Source organism: Octodon degus, unplaced genomic scaffold (genome assembly GCF_000260255.1).
Source record: "Octodon degus isolate 3935 unplaced genomic scaffold, OctDeg1.0 scaffold00225, whole genome shotgun sequence".
Taxonomy (NCBI): domain Eukaryota; kingdom Metazoa; phylum Chordata; class Mammalia; order Rodentia; family Octodontidae; genus Octodon; species Octodon degus.
The window spans coordinates 2897353-2918875 of NW_004524801.1; the positions used below are offsets into that span (position 1 = coordinate 2897353).

At 44.7% G+C, this 21523-nt stretch overlaps 1 protein-coding gene across 1 annotated transcript in view; it reads left to right on the top strand.

Moving 5' to 3' along the window:
* The window catches only part of Tiam1 (T cell lymphoma invasion and metastasis 1), a 421384-nt gene that overhangs the window by 178656 nt on the left and 221205 nt on the right, over positions 1–21523 (top strand). The gene's annotated exons all lie outside the window — the stretch shown is intronic.

The window sequence follows — 21523 nt, forward strand, 5'->3', positions numbered from 1 at the left end:
TCCTCTTCTTCCTCTTCCTCTTCTTTTTCTTCCTTTTCCTCTTCTTCCTCTTCTTCCTCTTCCTCCTCTTCCTCCTCTTCCTCTTCTTTTTCTTCCTCTTCCTCTTCCTCTTCCTCTTCCTCTTCCTCTTCTTCTCGCTCTCCCTCTCCCTCTCCCTCTCCCTCTCCCTCTCCCTCTCCCTTTCCTTTTACTTATTTATTTGGTACCAGGTCTTGCTCCACAGCTCAGACTCCTCGCAATCCTCCTGTCTCAGCCTCCTCCCCAGCGCTGGGATCTCAGGCGTGCACCACCACATCTGGTTTCAGTGGCCAGCAAGGCCCGGCCCGGCAAGGCATGCAGTGCTGGGGATCTTACCTGGGTCCTTGTGCTTGCCAGGCAGAAGCTTATGCCAATGAGCTATCTACCCGGCCCACTAATCACCTTCTGGCGTCTCTAATTCCTAATACTACTGCCTAGGGGGCTAGGACTTTAACCTGTAACTGTGGGGCTGAGGAGGGGACTCTCAGAACACACTGCGAGATGGTTGCAGTCTCACAGCACATTCCTGCTGCTGTGCTTTCAATGTGTGCCCCCAAAGTCCACCTGTTGCAAAAAAACAAATGTAATCCCCAGTGTGGCCATGTTGGAAGATGGGAGCTTTATTAGCTATCTCAGTTTCTTTTTTCATTGCTGGGATAAAATACCTAATAAATACCTTGGTAGTGTCCCAAATTTTCTGATCAAGAAGATTATGGGGCCAAAGAGGAAAATGATTGATGATATAGAGTGTGCCTAAGGAGAGTCACATGGAGAGAAAACACTCTCTCAGGCTTTCACAGAGAGCACATTGGTCAAGCAATGGCTGTGACTCATCCACATGGCTGCACTGACAAAGGTTCTACAATCTGAGGTACAGGATCTCAGGATAAATCCTGAGGGGATTTCACTGACCTTCTCAGACCCAAAAGCTACAACTCTTGTTGCATAGGGTCCTGCTTTACCTTGGTCTTAACCATCCAGTAGAAAAGTATGAAGACAAAATATAAGAAGTAAAGCCATGCTGTTATGTTGAGCTGTCGGGGACTCAGGTCAATAATTTCTGGCATTGCCAGTTAAACAGAAGATCCAATGCTATTATAGGCTACTGGACTCTTTTAGAATATTTTGCTGAGTTTACACACCTATAATATTCAAATAACGGAACTTAGAAAAAAAAGGGTTATACAGATGAATGTCCATTTTGTATCTGTGTATTCAAAGTGGTTAGGATAGATATATAGTTACATTCTCTTAATGAATAGAATGATTTGTTCTAATGGTGTTTGTAAATAGGATCTCAAGTCCTCATCTTGCACAGCAATTAACCACTAAGAAGAATATATGCAGTGTGTAAGTTATTGAAATGGTCCTACCGATTTGATTTGAAACTGTCTCATTGCTATCTGTTTATCAATAAAATTATGAAAAAAAATAACAAAAATTCAAAAGATGGAACTAAACAAAAAAGGGAATATATAAATGAATGTCCATTTTGTATCTGTGTATTCAAGATGGTTAGGATAGATATATAGTTATATTCTCTTAATGAATAGAGGGATTTGCTCTAATAGTGTTTGTAAATAGGACATCATGTCTGCATCTTGTACAGCATATGACCACTAGGAAGACAGTATGTGATGTGTTAATTATTGAAGCTGTCATACTAATTTGATTTGAAACTGTCTCATTGCTATTTGTCAATAAAATTATGGGAAAATAAACCTAATAAAATTTCTCTGAAGTTAAACAGATAAGGGCTTAGTTAGCTTACAGTTTGCAGAGGTTTCAGTCCATAATGGGCTGGCTCCAAGGCAGGGTGGTGTGACAGAAGAGAAGCACTTCATGGTGGGGAGAAGGTGGCAAAGCATCGAAGGAGGACCACAGCTCTGTCTGATATAGAGCTTCCCAGTGAAATAGAAATAGATGTAACTCCCAGTCTGCTAGACATCCATCCCACATGATGAGACTGTGGTTCTAGAAATTGAAGGATAAGTAAGGAACAACAGGGGTTAAGTAGGAAAATTTATTGTGGAAAAGGAAAGAGGAATAGAATAGGGAATAGCTTCCGAGAGCCAGGAGGATCTCAGCTGGGTTGCCAGTGAGCCCAATTCTCAAAGGAACTTTCATAGAGCAAAATCACGAAGTGAGTACAATGTGGGGCAAAACTGTGATCAACTAATAGGATTATAAGTGTAGTCATTTAGGTAATATTTTATTTAATCTCGCTTGGATTTATAGTGATCCTCTTGTGTCAGCCTCCCCAGTGCTGGGATGATAGGAAGGTGCCACCATGCCCAGTTCAGTGGCTGGCACAACAGCACAGCATGTGGTACTGGGGATTGAACCCAGGTCCTTGCAGGTGCTTAGACAGCTGAGCTATCTCCCTGGCCCTCACTTAGGTAATATTGAGCCAGTGGGAAAGCAGTCATGTAGCAAGTGTATATGGATGCCATCATTAACTTTGATTGACAACCTATAGTCTTTAGTCCTAGTCTTAGCTTAGCTTCACTGGATAGGAGAGGATGGCCCATCCCCAACGAGGTAATGGTTTATTGATACGGGAAGTTTCAAAAGGATGGTACCCAAAATCTCAAGCTTCTGATTAGCTTTTAGGGAAGTATGTGAGTCTGACCATTGTGACTTCCATACCTTCTTCACATTCACCTCAGGCCACAGTTTTGGTGTGTTCTCACCTTCTGCACTGACTTCATTGTGGGCCTAGAGCTGTCTGACTGCCTATAATATTTCTACCTAATGTAGCTGTCTATAGTATTTCTAACCTTTATAGCTTTTCCAGGCTACTCAGGGTAGGTCGTAGTCACACCCTTTACCATAGTGCCCTTGAGCTTACCATTACACCATGAGTGAATCATAGCATCGCACATTCTAGATGCAGCCACCTCTGAAAAAGCCCTACCTGTGACCGAATGAGGGGACATCTAGATGCAAGTCATTACAACAAGTGATTACCTCTTGAGGGCTGTGACCATGAATGGAATACTGCCATTACCTTGGAGGTGAGCGGTTGATAAAAGGAGGAGGGCACCCGCCCCACCCCTCACCCTCCTACCCCCTCCCTGGGACATGCCGCGGTCAGGCCCTCACCAGATGCAGGCCCTGACATTGGACTTCCCAGCCTGCACACTGTGAGAAACACATCAGTCTTCTTTCTATGGGACCTGGTCTGTGTTGCTGTTCTGATACAGCGACGCAGAAAAGACCAAGCCGTTCACGATCCTTTCTCTTTGTTTATTTTTCTTCACACTTCTGTTAAGCAGTTTGTGTCCATTGCTCGGAAAGCTCCTGTCATTCCTGATTTTGTTGATTGTTGTTCTCCATGTGCTGAAAATGTACATGATTATATAATACCCTGGGTGTCCTAGCGTGGGAGACTCTCAACACTTACATTTTATGAGTTTTGCTTATTTTCTCCCTGTTACCACTGTGTAGTGTGTCACCATGAGTCTCTATCTTATAGTCTGTTTTTTTTTTTCCCCCTCCCTGGTAAGATAACATTAATATCCTTTTTCCTCTTCAAGTGAAAGCTTACCGTGGACGATCAGATCTCAGATCTTGTCAGCTTCTCCCTGGCTTTCGGGATCTGTTCATGAGTCTGCTGGAAGCTCAGCTTTCTTGGAGCTTTCTCTGCCTTATGACACAAAATTTTGGTGGCTATTTTTAGCTTTGCAGACTGCTGGCAGCAAGCACGAAGCCTTTGGGTTGGAAATCAAGGCATAGTGTAGTTCTCTAATTAAAAATGTTACGTGTGACTCTGCCAGCTCCCATGAATAATTTGTTGAGCTACAAACAGGAGCAAATTGCAGAAATGAGTCACCTGGATTTTTGGAAAAGGTTATTTGGAAGCTTAGAATTAATTACTTTGAAATGCTAAAGCCCCTTTAAAAATGGGGGCCAAAACCCCAAACAGTAAGTCATTAAAATATTTTCCCTTAAAACCTTTCTTGAAGTAAAAATAATTGATGAGCTTCTGTCATTGTCCTTCAGGTTGGCTACACTCCTCACATACTAGGAATAACTAGGCTTGCATTCTTCTAAGAAGATGTTTCAAAATTAATTTTAGAAATATGAACCTTTGTGAAGTTTTCAACAGTGCTGACAAACCTCCTGTAAAAATTTATAGATCGGTTATTTTTGGGTTTCAGAGAATCAACTCAATGAAGCTGAGGATCTGATTTTGCTGTTTAGTTCTTTATTTGTGATACAGGAAGTAATTTAGAGACGATAAACAACCAGGAAAGTAGTATTGATGACAAGGTGTCCTTTGGTGTGTCAGTATTGTATTACAGTGGCACACGAGGATGTAGAAGACACTGACACATGAGGACAAATGTGCAAATCATGAAAACAACCAGCTGATGTGGCTGATGAAGCCAGCGGTGAGGCAGTGCGGTGCTGCTGCCTTAGATGACAGCCAAGTGGGTGTTTCCTTGTCCTCTCCGCCTCAGGTCTAGGCAGAAGGCGGGACCCTTCCAAGTTTCTGGCTTCTCCAACCATGGCCTTTGGAGGAAAAGAAAACATGTTTTCCACCAAACTTACTAGATGAGTGAGCTTGGGTTGAGTACTAAGGTATTCTGGTTTAGTTGCTATGGAGATTGCTTCGCACACGTACACTCAGAAAGAGAATGTGAACATCACGGAAGGTGGACAGCCAGTGAATTACAACATGCATTATGTTATTTTGGTCTTGCTGTCTGGATGCTTCCAGTGACGTCTTTGACTAGGAAATGAAGTCTTTGTACAGCCTGATATTGGATTAGGCACAGACCCTCGGACAGGTCTAGGTGTACCAGGCGGTGTGCATACCCATTGGGCTCTGAGCTGTTTGCTTTGGAGCAGAAAAATACTACTGGGTTGTTCTGAGGCTGAGTGGAGTGAGGGCGAGCCAGCCTGCTGGCCTGTGGGCTCCGTGCTCCCTCCCTCCCTCCCTCCCTCCTGCTTTCTCTTCCGGTCTTCTCTCTTGCTGCTCCCCTGCTCCCCTGCCTATCTGTCTTTCTGCGCTGGATGACAGTTGCACTTCCAAAGCCCTGTTCCAGGGCCTATGTAAATAAACTTGAACAGTCATGACTCATTTCCTTGCAGATTCTCCTGTGGTTCTCTTTGTTCCCTTTGTGTATAGATTTGATCTCTGACACACTTCAAGATTTCCAGGCAAGCATTTTAAAAGAGTCCCGAAGCACCTTCTTTTTAAGAAGCCTTTGCCATATATACCCGATGGCTACAGCTGCTTGCCATGAAGATGGTAATGAGTTTTCACCTGATGGATAACCCATCCAAATGGCTGCTGGGAAAGCAAAGGGAACAGATTTATCTGAGCTTGTTTCATGTTACTATAACAAAATAGCAGAGGCTGGTGGGTTTATAAGGAAAGTATGTTGGGTTTTCTTTTCTGTTATTGGTTTATTTTTAATGGAACTGGGGATGCTGCGCAAATGCTGTCACTGAGCTATATCCACAGCCCAGAGAAAGTTTCATTTAGCTCACATTTCTAGAAGCCCAAAAGCACAGTGCTGCTCTGTGTTCTGGTGAGGGACTCAGGCTGGTCAGTGCATTTTGGATTGCATCACGTGGTGTAGGAGGAACTGGCAGAGGCTGTATGTGGGAGAAGGCGAAACAGCGGGCTGTAATACTGCCTTAGGAGAACCGGTCTCCTAACTAAGTCCTGCCAGACCTGACTCACTTCTGGGAAACCTCATCCAGTCTCTTGATAGACATTCGTTCACTCAGGGGGTCAAACCTGTGTGACTTACAGTCTTTGCAACTGTGCCTTCACCTCTCAGGGCCATTACATTGGGAATCAAACTTCAGTATGAGTTTTGATGGAAACAAACCATGGCAAGGTTGTAAAATGCCCATTGCACATTGATTCCTGTCTCACTCTTCTCTCCTTGCTGGTACAAATACCCACCACCCAAAATGAAGGAAGGAAAGATTTATTTGACTCACTGTCACTGGAGATTTCAGTCCATATTCAGCTGGCTCCAAGGCAGAGTGGCACATGGCAGAGGGCAGCAGTTCATGACAGTGGCAAAGAGCAGAGCGCCAAAGGGAGAAGTAGCAGCAGCAATGGCTGCAGAGAGCAAGTGTGTCTCCCTTATGTTGCATTCACACTGTTTGCCCCAGGTGGGTGTAGCACTCACACCCATAACCCCACAGCATTTACACCCATAATCCCAGTGGATCATGAATTAATCACAAACTCTAGAAATCTGCCCCATGACTGCATGAAGCTTTGGAGGGACAACTAGACAAACCATAACAATTCCCAGACTCGGGTGCCGGAGGGTGACATGTGCTCAGTTTTCTGCTTGTAGGAGGGTATAGTCCCTTTCACTGTGGACATGGATAAATTAAGTAACACATATGAAGCTATGGAAAGGATATGTAAATGATTTTCGAGTCTCTTTTTTTTTTTTTTTTGTGGTACCAGGGATTGAACTCAGGACCTTGTGCTTGCCAGGCAAGCACTTATGCCACTGAGCTATCTCCGCAGCCTGATTTTCCAGTATCTTTTGGCGGGTCAAACTGAGAGTTGTTTCAGTGTAATACATAGGGTTTACTTTCCCCAACTATAGCCATTCTAAGGAAATGATGTTCATGGCAGTGACAGCAGATGGGGGCATGGCAGCTTTCTGGGTGAATTTCCCTCTCGCCACAGTTTGGTAGTGGATTCTTACGGTCATTGAAAGTATGGTTTGATTTGGCAGATACGTATCAAACACGTCTTGTTCCAGGTATTATGGCAAATACTGGAGATACTGAGGTCCTTGCCCACAAAAGGCTTAAGATAGCCTAGTGGGTGACACATGCATGCATGGGGACATGTATCCTTGCATACCCAAAGACAGGACAGTAAGGCAGAAGGGTTTACTTTCTCCAGTTATAGCCTCAGACACCTTTCTTTACCCTCAAACACACTGCTTTACTCCGAGCACCAGCTTCTGCTGCTGGTAGCAAAGTCAGTGGCTCCCAGCAGAGGCCTTTGAAGAACTTCACATTTGTTCACTGTTGTAACTTGTGAAATGGAACTCCTTTCGTTAACCTGTAAGAGGGCTCTCTACAGGCATTGCTTGATTGCGAAGTTTGTAAAACTTAAGAACAGAAATGTTTGTTGTGTTAGCATCTACCGGGGAGATCTTTTCTCCTAGTCACTCTCCTAAGTAGTTGGAGATGAGAATGGGGGTCCTCAGATGGTTGTCTGGGGACCAAATCCTGCAGGCTTTCACAAGCCACATTTTAGTCAGTGATGGACTGGACATGTTTCACTAGCTCCATATATGATTTTATTGCTTACGGATGTAGCTGGTTTAGTTTGTACACCTATATTCTGCGATGTTTGCACAATGACAAAGTAGCCTAGAGATGCATTTCTCAAAATGTGTCCCCTTCATTAAGCAGTATGTAACTGTAATAATTTGTGCCATATGAAAATCATAAGAATTTTAAATTTTAGTGCTAACAAAGTTTTATGGAACAAAACCATACTTGCTTATACTGTCTGTGCTTGTTTTTATATTAAAATAATAGAGGTGAATCATCATGACAATTTGTGTGGCTCTCAAAGCCTAAAATATTTATTATCCAGCCCTTTATAGAAAAAAAATGTGCTTATGTTGAACCTGGAGTTATCCAACACTTATAGTGTTGTTGTCCTGCCCAGTGCGCTCCATGAACACATACCCACTCAGCTGTGATTGCTGCCATTCCCTTTTCCTTCCTTCCATCCATCCATCCATCCATCCATCCATCCATCCATCCATCCATCGTTGGTTCTTGGCCATCATTGCATCAGCTGTTCTTGGATATGTTCATAGAACTGTTGCTAACAGTTGCTACAGGCAGAGCTGTACTGCTCTCTGCATGCAAGGCTGATGGCTCAGTGTTGTCTCAGTTGCATTGTCCCTTGCTCAAACACACTTCTTTTTTCCCCAACACCAGCTTCTGCTGCTGGTAGCAAAGTCATTTAATGGCTCCTAGCAGAGGCCTTTGAAGAACTTCACATTTGTTTACTATGGTAACTTGTAAAATGGAACCCCTTTTATTAACCTGTAAGAGTTCTCTACAGGCATTGATTGATTGATTTAGGGTCTTGCTATGTAGTACAGGCTGGCCTTGAGCTCACCATGTAACTCAGGCTGGCCTTGAGCGCACAGCAATCCTCTTGCTTCAGCCTCCAAACTTCTGGGATTACAGAAGTGCACTACCATGCCTGGCCAGCAATTTTCTTTTTCTTTCTTTCTTTCTTTCTTTCTTTCTTTCTTTCTTTCTTTCTTTCTTTCTTTCTTTTTTTTTTTATGGTCAGCTCAGCCAACCCTGGGGGCGAGGCTGGCATGGCATGTGGTGCTGGGGATCGAACCGAGGTCCCTGCATGCTTGCCTAAGCTTGCCTAAGCAGGTACTTTAGACCACTGAGCTATCTCACCAGCCAGCAATTTTATTTTTAAATGGCCCTTGACTTAGCACATTTATTCCACCTGGGCTACTGTTACTGTTGGGGATCCAGAGAAAAGTAAAACAATTCAGTAAGGAAATGCAGTGATGGGATCTCTACTCTTTTTCTAGGCGCTGGGAATACTGTGAGGCTGGCTTACTATGGAATGACTTAGAAAGCTATTGGTCAGTGCATGCATTTTTCTTTCCTGAGATAGTGGAGAGATGTACGCAGTCAGTGAGAACGACGTGAGTTGGCTTGCATGTTCGCAGGTCATCCTGGGGCCCTTTTGCGCTAGCCTTGGCTCCTGGTATTTCTTCTGACCACACACCACTGGTCTCTCTTCAAGCAGAATGTTTCAGCAAAGCCACAGAAAGGGGCTCTTCTTCTGTGGTTCCGTTGCGTGTTGTGTGATATCAGAAGAACTTCCTTAAAACCAGAGCACTGTCTTGTGGAGAATTCCGACATGTCATCTGGGCACTGCCTGGGAACCCTTAGCTGCAGCTCTGTTGTTAATCGTTAGTTCTGGGAGGATGGGTATCCTCACAGCGGAAAGAAAAGCTAAGATGTCACCCGATGATCAGTCAGTGCATGGAAAGGGGAAGACAGGGATCACTTAAAAAAATAAGGCAGGGTATTAGGCCAAGAGGAAGTACGGAGGGTCCAGTTTTAAAAGCTATAATGAGAGAAAGCTTAGAACTGGCGGAACACTTGTGGGCAAGGTGTGAGCAGAGGACGACTGCGAGGCGCACGGCAACTCTGTGCCGCTGCTTAGTCCTGCCAAACTGTAACGCCAGCAGTGAAACCTCTTAGGAATATCTCTAGGTCTGATGTGGTGGTGAACACCTTTAATTCTAACTTGAGGCAGGCGGATTACAAGGTTAAGGATAGGCCTGGGCCACTCTGTTGGCATAGAATGAAATCAAATGAAATGGGATAGAATTCCCAGAAAATAAAACATCCTGGAAAAACCAATATGTTCCCTGGATAAGCAAAATCTAAATGTTACCAATACTGCCAGACTTACACCAAGAATTCCATCCAAGAGCTCAGTATTCCTTTTTGTCCTCGGGATCCTAACAAAACCCAGCAGGGAGGTAGGTAAGAAAGATACAGCAGTGAGTGCTCCCTGCTCTAAGAGGTGACAGAGCAGCATTTCTTTAAAAATAGTTGTGGTGTTATTCCTAGATCAGGGATCTATCATTCATGGTGAGGAGAAAGGTGAATATTGGGCCAGTAGTCTGAATCTTTGGGCTCAGTATGGGGTGCGACAGCCGAATGCTTCCGAATTCCTTTCTGGTGCCCCTGGGATAGAACCATCAGACCAAGAGTTTATCTAGTTCACTGACCCCAAAGAAAGTAGCGGGTGATGGTGGGAAATGTGAACCCACTTCTGAATGCTTATGGCATGTATAATAAAAGCACTGGAGGGGGATTTTATATATATAGTGTGTGGGCACCCACACACATACATGCATGTGTGTATGATGTATGTGTGAGTACAAACTAAATGCAGACATGCACTTACCACCTGTCATCCATTGATCCGTGCACCTCCTAACTGACAGTATCCCTCAGAATCTATGACCAGACGTTGTATTGTTCTTTTAATAATACTAGGAGGCAAGGACCAGGCAAATAGCTCAGTGGATTAAAGCACCTACAGCAGGTGCAGGGGCCGGGCAGTCAATCCCTAGGCCTGCCGTGCTGGCCCTGCCCCTGGAGTGCTACGGGATTGAGACTGGGCATGGTGGTGGGCACTTGTAATCCCAGCACTAGGGAGGCTGTAAACAGGTGGATCACTATGAGTCCAATCTAGTAGTGAGACCCTGAACACCCTGTAGACCCTTCCCTAAAATACAAAAACAAACAAACAAACAAACACCCTAGGAGGCAAATGTCTTAAAACCTATGTATATTTTTTAGAAAAAAAAAAAGGTATCTGTCATTAAATATCTCACTCACTGGGCTTTTGAGGTGTTTAACAAAACAGTGATATTTAGATGGGATCGCAAAAGACTTTCTTGTTTGCAAAGAGGGTTAACACTAATGAGAAATAATGTTATCCAAGATAATTTATTTGTCATGTAAGTTTTTTTTGTTATGTAAATTTTATGAACACTTTTTTAACGCCCCCCCATCATTATTTTTTATTTTGAAAGAAAGTCTCACAAAGTTGCTAGATTGCTCAGCTTGGGCTTGGACTTGTGATCCCCCTGCCTCAGCTACCCAGAGTGCTGGAATTACAGGCATGTACCACCACACCTGACTTTTGTGAACTTTTCTTAAATTGTGAGAAGGATTTTCACCTCTCTAGACAACAGTGCCTGAAAATATAGCCTTAGAGATAATTCACCATCCCAGTGTGACACTTCTGCTCCACAAGGTCACCCTTGTATCTGTGGGGCCAATCTCCTCCCTATTGTCTTGAGGAAACAGTTGGGCCTGACTGTTATGGGCCACATTTTTGCTTTCTTCGCACATTTACTATGCACATGCCTTGCGCAGGAGTTTAGCTTGTTCCTGAACTGTCTATGAATGGCATCACACTTTATTAAGTATGCTGGGTCTGGATTTCTTTTGTCAACTGCTAGTGGTGGGATTGAAATCAGTTGTTGTACATGTAACTGTACTTTGCATATTTTTCATTTTTTGTATATTTTTCATTATTGCATAGTTTCATCATATAAATAGACTACAGCTTTGTAATCTGTTCCTTTGCTGATGAACACTTGGGTTCATCCATTGCCTGACTGTGGAGAACAGTACCACAGTGATCTTCCTGGACTCACTTTGCCCTTCGTGCATTTTGGGGTATGTCCCTGGGAGTGGAGGTGCAGATTCTTCATCTTGAGGTGATGAGGCAGTTGACCCAGTTATATACCCTCTGTTGTCTTCTGTGGGAGTTCCTATTTACCTCAAGTCCCCAGGGAAGCCCTAGTTTTATTAGTCATTTTGATTATAGCTATCTTGCTAATAGGTGATGTGCTGGGTTTAATTTATATTTTCCTGAGAATCAAGTTAAACTCCATTCATAGTTTTATTGACCCTTTGAACTGTCTATTCAGTCAGTTTCTATTTTCTTTATGAAGTTGGTCTTTTTCTTATTAATTTTATTATATATATGTATATACACACACATATACGTGTTCCTTCCACCCCACTAGTATGCCTTTGTTAGTTCATGAATTGCAGTTTTTACCCTTATTTTCTTTTCTATATTTGTCCTATTTTAAAAAAAATCTTCCTGACTCTAGAATACCCAATTACATATATAAATCATATATAAACTGAATAATTTTATCCCTTCTAATATAAGTATATTAGAATATTTTGAATGTAGAAAAGATATAAATCTACAGATTCAGGAAGTGCTACAAACCCCAAACAGAATAAATGAAAAGGTTCTACATGTCACAGAAGAATTGGAAAAGCCAAAAACAGAAACACCACCAAGCACGAGGGGACCCTGATGATGTACGAAGAGGCAGCCGTCAGGCTGAGGGCCGAGCTAGCAGGAGCATGAGAAACTCCAAGTTCCCGAGGTGTTAGAGGAAAATCGCTGCCAGCCAAGAATTGTTTCATCAGAAATAAAGAGCATTTGAGACAAAGGTATAGCTATTAATAGTTGTAGGAGGCTTAACATAATTTCAAATAAAAATACTTACCATAATAATATCATGGAAATAAGGCCCCTGAGACAGAGTTGTAAATAACCAAATGCCATCAGAGTTCCTGAATTTATATTCTGAGGCGGGAGAAGAAAAATAAACCAAAAATGTAGTAAAAGAAAATAGGAAGGAGGGAAGCATGAAGCAGGGGAGTAGGAAAGGAAACTGCTGCTGGGAGCAGAGTAGAGTGGTGGGGGGAGGGGCCACATTGAGACGGTGACGTTGGAGAAGACCCCAAGTCCTCGAGGGCCGCATGTGTATGCAGAGCAGAAGCCAGTCTGCGTGGGAGCAAGTGGAATGAGCTGATGGCAGGTCCGTGCGGAAGCGGGAGCCCCCGTCGATGCTCAGAGCCAAGCATGTTGCTTTGGGTTATTGCAGCAGAGTCAGTAATACCTATGTGCTGCTGTGTGTCCACCACACAGCAGATAGCACCTGGGGGAGAGGTACCTCGGCGCTTTTAGGGGGCTGGGGAGCCATGTCTGGTGTTTCTGCAAGAGGCTGGTGACCTCAGAGGAGCCTCCCTGACTCATTTTTGCCAAAGGAAAGTTATTCTCATAAGGGATTACAGCTGATCTTTAATGGGCTGAGTTCATTTGTGGTGAGAGAAAGAACAAAGGTTTCCAGGTGCACCACTTTGGGAGGGGTGAGAAGTGGGACTCATCAGCCCAACCTCACTGAACAAGGTGTGTGAACTTTTTTGAGGCTGAGAAAGTAGAAGTCAGAGATGGCTTATCTGGGTCTCAGCCAGAGCGCAGTGAGGACCCCGCCCAGCAGGCTGGCGGCTGTGTGAGCTGACGCTGAGCAGCCCGTCTCAGAAGCCAGGTCTCAGGGAGCATAGGGCTGAGCCTTGGTGGCTCAGGTGATGTGGTGACATGTTTGCTGCCTGAGCCCACCCGCATCAGTAGGCATGCGTAACTCTGGTCCCTGTGCCAGCAGTGGTGTGTCATCGCTCTGAGTCACCCACCTTGTCTTACTGGGAAGTCTGGGATGAGCTGCTAGCAAGGTTCTGTTCTTATGAGTTTCTTTGAAAACTGTTTCTTTTCACTGGGAACAAACATTAGCTCTCGTGGGATACTAGTTACTGTAACTAGGTCGGTAAAAAATGTCCACCTACTGCTTCATTTTCTCAGTCCAGGTCTCTTGTAGGAGGCCTTGGTTCTGTGAAAGGGCCCAGGGAATAAATCTGCAGATTTCCTCCACATATGTTGCACACAGCGTTTTCTATTGCCCAATTTAATATGTGCAGGGTAGACACCCTGTACATTCATCTCTCTCAGGTGCAATGACGATTAACTCCGGTAACTTCATGAGAAATCTTAACATAGGTTGCCTGCCTGCTACGTTTTGATTTTGGGTGGAGCAGAGATGCCTGCGAACGTGCTTAGGCTTTGGGATTCACAGTAGGCGCTCTGACTTGGTGAGCCCAGAACCTACCAATAATGGTACAGAGGTCTCAGTGGTTTAAAGCGCCTGCTTAGGCAGACACAGTGGCTGGGTTCTGGGCCACACGAGCTGTGCTGGCCCCTCCTCTAGGGCACACTTAGACAGCAGTGGAGATGGGTGTGGTGGCGCGTACCTGTAATCCCAGCTCTTGGGAGGCTGAGCACAGGAGAAGCACTATGAGTCTGATCTATGTAGTGAGACCCTGTAGACACTGTAGTAAAATAATTAAAAAAAAGGTATAGAGGTGATGAGAATAAGAATATGAAGAAATGCAGCCCACAGGAGGATGGCAGGACAGTGAGGGAGGTGAGGGTAGTCCGCCTGAGGTCGTGAGGTGGGGAAGAGCTGTGCCCCAGCTCCGGGAGGGTTTTTTTTTTATTTTATTTTATTTATTTATTTTTTTACCTGGTTCTTCCTTTTGAGTGGCCCTGGGAAGTTTCATTAACCTCTGTATGCCTCATTTGTTGTCTGTAAAGATTGTCCTTCCTCGGTTGTCACAAGGGTCACACACACAAGTGAATGGCCAGTCTGCAGAGTAGCAGTTTTTCACAGAAAGCATGGTCAAGAAATACCAGTGACTCGTCAAGGTTGGTCCCACACACTGTTGTCTTCAGGTCACAGGTGAAGGACTGAAGCTTTATGAAGAGTAAAGCATGGTCCTGCGACTAGAGAAGGCATTCCCGGTAGATCTAGTGTTCTCTCTTGGACTTCCTGCACCCCGATGTGTCTTCACCCCTCTTAAGTAGTTGACAGAGTACACGTGAGCATCTTCTACACAAAGGTGTTGTCCCGTTTAGTTCTTCTGATTGATAATTAGGATTTGATCTATTCCCCTCACACTAACACTTCTGAAACTCATGTTCTGGTTTCTCCTTGGGCTGTGAAATTTAGGGTGGGGGTGTGTTGGGAATGGGTCCGTGGGAGAGATGTCCATATGGGCTGTGGTGCCAGGCTCAAAGGTGTGCCCTTTCGCCCATTTATCTTTGTCTTTTGAAAGATTTAATCTGATAGCTGAGTTAGTCTCATTTCCTCTCACTTTTTTTTTTTTGTATTTTAGGGAAAGGTCTACAAGGTGTCCAGGTTCTCACTATTACTCATCCGCCTGTTTATAGCCTCCCAACAGCTGGGATTATAGGCATGGGCCACCATGCCGTCTCAGTTGCCATCTCAGTGTGCCCCAGGGGCGGGGCTGGTACAGCAGGCCTGGAGCTCGAACCCCCGGTCCCTGTGCCTGCTTGCAGGCGCTTCAATCCACTGAGCTATTTGGCCTGCCCTCCACACAGCCTAACGTTTGCCATGTAAACTGTTTTTAAGGATGTAATTCAGTGGCACAAAGTACACTTAAAATACTGTATAACTACCATATGTTGACCACATAAACATGCTCTGTGTTTAAAGCTTTTTCATGTACCTGGAACCATGCAACATTCGTCATTTTGTTCTGACTTATTTCAGTTAGGATGCGATGCCAGTGTGTGCATGGCCCGGTCCCCCAAATGTGTGTAATCATCACGTATCACAAACGTATAGTAATACAATAGCATGCAGACTTAAAGGTTGCAGGTAGCATGTAGTAACATGTACCAGGACCGCACTGCACATTTTGTTTACATGTTTATCTCTTGGTGGGCGCCTGGGTTGTTTCCACCTTTTGGCTGTTGTCAGTGATGCTGCAGTGAATATTCATGCCCAAGGGAAGGGGATAGTGTTCCCCTGCATTCCAGGAGACGTGTTTGGATTTGCTGGGGTTCCCAGGGCAGGATGTAGGGGAGTCTCTGTCCCTGAGGGAGTTGCTGCCACGCCCCCACCCAGCATGTCCTCTGGGCTTCCCTATGGTCTTGCTGAGCCTCTGCCAGCTGCAGTTTGGGAGGGTGCTGGCCTCTGGGGATCACTCTGCCGTGAGCCTGCTTGGGGCTGTGTTGTACTTCCCAGGTCTGTACCTGGGGTTTGCTTGTATAGGGCTGAGCCAAGAATAATATATATATATATATATATATATATATATATATATATATATATATATATATATATATATATGCGCTGAGGGCTTAAATGTTTATACATGTATTGCATATAACATTGATTGTATGGGAAAAGCTGTTAAGTGACAGTTGAGTGGTGGAGCACAGAACAGATTTCTTTCTGCAACTGTAGGTCAAGAAGGCTTTGCTTTTATTTGCTCTGTGAACCTGAGCGGCGACTTCATATGTCTGCCTTCAGATGAATAAGTAATATATGGGCCTTCCTTCCTGTGCTTACATGCGTGGGACCATGGTCTTTATGTGGCTTTCACACCAGAGAGCCCCAAGCCCTGGACCAGTACTGGTGTCCATGGCCTGTCAGGAACCAGGCCACACTGCAGGAGAGGACTGTGGAGCATAGCTTGTCTGTGTTTACAGTCGCTCCCCAGGGTTCACTCTACTGCCTGAGCTCCACCTCCTGCAGTCTCATAGGAGTGTGAGCCCCACTAGGAACTGTCTGTGTGAGGGGTCCATTTGTGTTCTTTTAAATCATCCCGACCTCTCCCCCTTCGAAAAATTGCCTTCCAAAAAACCAGTCCCTGGTGTCACAGTAGCCACTGGCCTTTTACACTGTCTCAGGTCATTCGATATTTTGAGATATTTCTGATTGAGAATAGTCTTTATATTAGGGAAAATACTGCCAAGTGCTCTGAGTGACAAAAAAAAGAACAAAGTCTAATATCTACACTCTTAGATGGGAAGGCAAGACAGGTAATTCTTGTTATCAAGTTTCCCAACCATTATTCCTAAAATGTCACCTAATTTTAATTGATGATATGCCTGTCTTAATCTGAGAATGCTAAATTTTAAGGCATTACTAACATGGGCGTGGTCCTTTTCTTTACACTGTGCCCCAGTGTTTGGTGTTTCCTTCTGGTCTAACTTCTCATCCTTTACCTCCACTCCTTGCAATATTATTTTCTTTTTTTGTCTTTTTGACAGGGTCTTTTTTTTTTCTTTTTTCCCTTTGTATGTAGGACAGGATGTACAGGGTCACACTGCATAGACTGGACTCGAAGGGATCCTCCTGTTTACAGCTTCCCAAGTGCTGGGATTACAGGCACGTGCTATCACCACCACGTCCAGTCTCAATTTCCTTCTCAGCTTGCCCGCGGGGCGGGACCTGCATGGCAGGCCAGGGATCAAACTCCCGGCCCCTGCATCTGGCTAAGCAGGCGCTTTAATCTGCTGAGCTATTTGGCCGGCCCTTTTTTGACAGGGTCTTGCTATGCAGTTCAGGCTGGGCTTGAACTCACTTTGTAGACCAGGCTGGTCTTGAACTCTCATTGATCCTCCTTCCTCAGCCTCCCAAATGCTGAGATTATGGATGTGCACCACTATACCTGACACAATATTCTCTGCGATGTTTTGATCTGGAAAGTATGAAATGACAGTTACCCATACATTTGATTGTAAAGCAAAATCATGTCCATGAACGGCAAAAACAGATCTACTAAATCGGCTAGCTTTGGTGTCAGTGGCCTGCACCCTCACTAGGGGCAGCCTGCTACTCTCCATCCATTAGGCGGTTTGTGGAAGATTTAAGGATCAAGTGTCTATGTGGCCTCCAAGGACTGCGGTTTCTCCGTGACCCTGAAGTCTTAGAAGAGCCCCTGCTGTCCCATCCAGCATGGGCCTAGTGCCCAAACTGCACTTTACCCATTATCAAAACAGCAAGATTAACATAGAAGCATCACAAATGCTGAGATAGCCTGAGATACCTGCTTGGCTTATGTCCTGATTGGAAAGAGCCTGGGCATGATGAGTGTTCCTTCTGATTTGGAGAACTCCTTGGGCATGTGCCCAGGACAAAGCCCGTGAATGCAGGCTTCCCACTGTAATCATTGTCTCTTTCCACTTCCCATGGACTGAAGGGAAAATGAAAGGCTTGCGCTAAGTCATCGATCTGGCGGTTGGTGCCGCCTGGACCTGAACCAGGCTCTCTTACTTCAAGGCCTTGACTCTCCTGTGACCAGGTGAGGCCGCTCCTGTGTGAGTGCTCTGCAGGCTTTTCAGGGATCATAAGCTTTCGCTGCTTGCACGCTGGAGAGAGGATAGCGCTGAAGTTAGAAATGACCTCTTGTTTTGTTTTAGTCACTCTGCAGTTTGATATTCAGTGCCAGTGACAGTGAGTACTGCTTCTGCTGCCAAGCAGAGAGGAGTTGGGAAGATCCCACCCGGGGAAGCCCAGATGCTCTCCTCCCATGAGCCACATGTACTGTGGTGCAAGGTGCCCTGCTTCCCGTGTGCGAGGGTGGGGCAGCACCCGGCCCAGATGGTTCATTGCTGGTCGGTGCTACGGGCTCATGACTCTCTCCTTGCCTTCTTTGTTACCTTTATCCTCTGGTTATATTTCCTCTTCCCCCCTTACCCTTCTGGTTACAGGGCACTTGAATAATAAGTATTAGGACCACTCCACTGAAGTCCTGAAACCTTTGACCTTGGGCGTTAAAATCATTCTTCTGTGAGGAAATGTAAGCTGGGCAGTGACAGAGATGGGGGCCTTAAGATCATGGAAAAGTATAATTGGACGATAGAATCAGGAAGCCAGAGAAAATTAGTGTAAGCATCTTGCTTTGATTATTGAGAAAATTGAAGCTTGTGGGTCTTCAGGAACTGGCCACCTAGTCTCTGCCGGGCCTTCTGGAGGTGGCGGGCCTAAAAGAGCCAATAGAGTTTTCTTGACCACTTTTTGTTTTTCTTTTTAATAATTTTATTGAGAAACAAATAGCAGTAAGACAGTTTCAAAACTGAGTAGTAGGACAGTTTCAATAATTAATACATTGCATATTGTTGTCTTAGTGGTAATACATTGTTCAAGATGCAGACATGATATCCTGTCTTAAGCACTATTAGAACAAACTTCTCTATTCACTGAATTAAGAGAATGGAGCTGTCTATCTATCCTAACAATTTTGAGTGCATGGATAGAAAAGGGTCATTCATTTCTTTTTTTCTTTTTTAGATTTCATATTTAATCAGTCTTGCCTTAATTTTGCATATGACATAAGATAAGAATCAATGTTCATGTTTCCCTTATTGAAGTTACTTGGTGGCTTCAATGCTAGTCATTGGATACACTTACTGTGTATATCTTGACTGCTTTTTGACAGGCCTTTTTTGAGAAATGTCTCTGCATAGGAGTTAGAACCTCTGTTTTCAGGGAGAGCAGACCATGTAGAGTCTCTGTGTTTGCTTGACGCAAGGTGTAATTTGAAGTTTGTGAATATTCTTATATCAAATCAAATTTAATGAGGGCTGCACTTCAAGGCGCCACCTGGCAGAAAGAAACTTGTTTGTGTCTCATCTCCAAGAGAAGGGAGGCTTCACCCAGGGCTAAGTCAAGGATTTTCAAAAATGTCCTTCTTCCTGAGCAGATCCTCAGAGTCTTATGCATGGGAATGAGTGGAATCAGTCCATATTGAATCCCCCAGTAAGTTTCAAATATTAAAAATGTTGATTTTGACCATCTGTAAGGAACTGCAAGATGTGTTCCTAAGGAAACCGTCTGAGTTTGCACTGACACCATAGGATTAACGGGATCTGAGTTCCAAATTGCAGTGTTGCATGGGGAATGATGTTTTCATTTGGATTCGGAAAAGTTAAGTGTGAATGAACACCCTTGCTGGGCTTTACCTAATGTGCACGAGAGGGAAGGTGCATCTCCCCAGTCTTGAAGCTGATTGGTTGTTGCTAGGTGATACAGATGATGGGATGTTGGTCCCAGGCTTCTTACCTTACTCTCTGGAGCAGTCTCCTCAGCTCCTTCTTCAAGCTGGCCAGGGCAGGGTAAGCTCCACTGTAGGCTCTGGGCTCAGATTTGCAGCCTTTCATTTGGTTAATTGGCATGCTGGGGGGAAACTGCCTACATTCCTGAGGGGTTGGTTCTGAAGGCCTTTGGACTGAAATCCACAGGACACTGGCTTAAGGGTGACATTAGTGTCCTTTAGAGCACACTTTGAAAGGAATTTTCAAGCTCAGCTGTTACACAGACACACACACACACTTTAGCTGGCTGATGTCTGAATTAAAAACAATCTTTGGGGAAAATAAGTAAACTCACCTTAGTTTTTCATTCATGGGTATAAATTCAACTGACAGGGGAACGGAGAGGTTTAACTCTTTTTCTCCCCATATATCAATTTTTTTCATAGTGCTTATTTATTATATGGTCTCCTCTATCTGCATACCTACCCCTTGTTTCAGTATCTATAAATGAGTTGGGTGTGGTGATGTATGCCTGTAATCTGGGAGGCTGAGGCAGGAAGACCACAAGTTAGCAGGGACAGTTTATCAAGACCCTGTCTTTTTTATGTAGCTCAGATAGGCCTTGAACTTACTGTGTAATAGCCCAGGCTGGCTGTGAATTTATGGTGATCCTCCTGCTTCAGCCTCCCAAGTGCTGGGGTTACAAGTGTGGGTCACTGTGTAGTGCTAAGATCCTGTATTTAAAAACAAACAAACAAACAAACAAACAAACAAACAAACAAACAAAAAAAAAACTAGGGATGTGACACAGTGTAGAGAGCCTGAGTTTAATCACCAGGGCCACAAAAGAAAAAAGAACATTTATTGATGATTCACATGCCTTTCAATGATGTCGTGGCTCTTGGGTTCCAAGTGTTTATAGACACATCCTTTCTCTTTAGGTAGTGCTCATTATTTTAGTAATTTGTCTCCTGTATCCTGGTCTCCAGCATCATCCCCATTTTGAGCAACTGTTGAGAACAAGTTGGTTGTGCGCCCCCTGCTGGTTCTATTTCTTCGGCTCAGAAACACTGTTTCGCGAATCCATTGCTTTGGGTTGGGATCCTGTGTTCACATATTTCTTTTTCCTAAATTCATACTTTTTAAGCAAATCCAATGGCATTCAGTAGGCCGAGGGCCGGGGAGATAGCTCAGTAAAATGAGTGCTTGCCTGGCAAGCAGAGTTCAATCCCTGGTACCACAAAAAACAAAACAAAACAAAACAAAAACAGTAGGTCGAGTGGGGAAGCTGGTGACTTTCAGCAGGACAGTGTGTCTTGCTGGCCGCCCAATTGGCAAGTGGAGGGCACCCCACTCAGCTGTGCCCAGTGTGTGTGATGCGGGGTGTTCCCTGGCGGGAGCCACACCCTTCCATGAGGCTTGAGGCTGCTGCCTGGGGTGGCCAGGTTTCCATGCCGATGGTTTCACCTGTATCAGCTTAGTCCTGACTAAGCTTTTGAAACCTCCCAGCGGCTGGTGTGATAGGCAGGTGCTGTATGCTAATCCTGACCCCAAGAGTCCTAAGAGTCCTGATCTCCCTGAGGCACGGACGCCATACAGAAACAGCCTGGGGCTGTGAGTTCTCATGCCCTGCATGGGCTCAGTTCACCCCCACAAGCATTTATCTAGTACCTACTGTATGTGGGGCTTGCTTCCAGGGGTTCCGGAGGAACCAGCAGCGGGGCATGGTGATGCACACCTGTAATCCTAGCAGTTTGCGAGGCTCAGGCAGGAGTGTCACAAGTTCCAGGGCAGCCTGGGCAACTTAGAGACCCTGTCTTGAAATTAAAAAAAGGAGGATTGGGGGAGCTGGGAATGTAGATCAGTGAAAAGGCCCCGGGTTCCTTCTCTAGTCTCCCTTCTTCTCCCCCAAACAAAAGATGAACCAGACCACTATCTTCTGACTTCCTCTTGAGTAACTACTCAGCTGTAACCATAAGAAACATCTTCTGTGGTATTAAATAAGATCAGAAAGAAGTCAAGAAAGTGTATATGGCACTGTAGAGTTAGAAGAAACACCTTTTAGGATAGATAGCAGAACAGTGGTCACCAGGGGGAATCGGATGAGCAATGGGAGGGATTGGTTAGGGGGCCAACTAGGAGGGATAAGTTCTGGTGTTGCGCAGGAAGGTGACTGTCGTCAGTAATGATTTATTACGTACTAAAAAACAACTA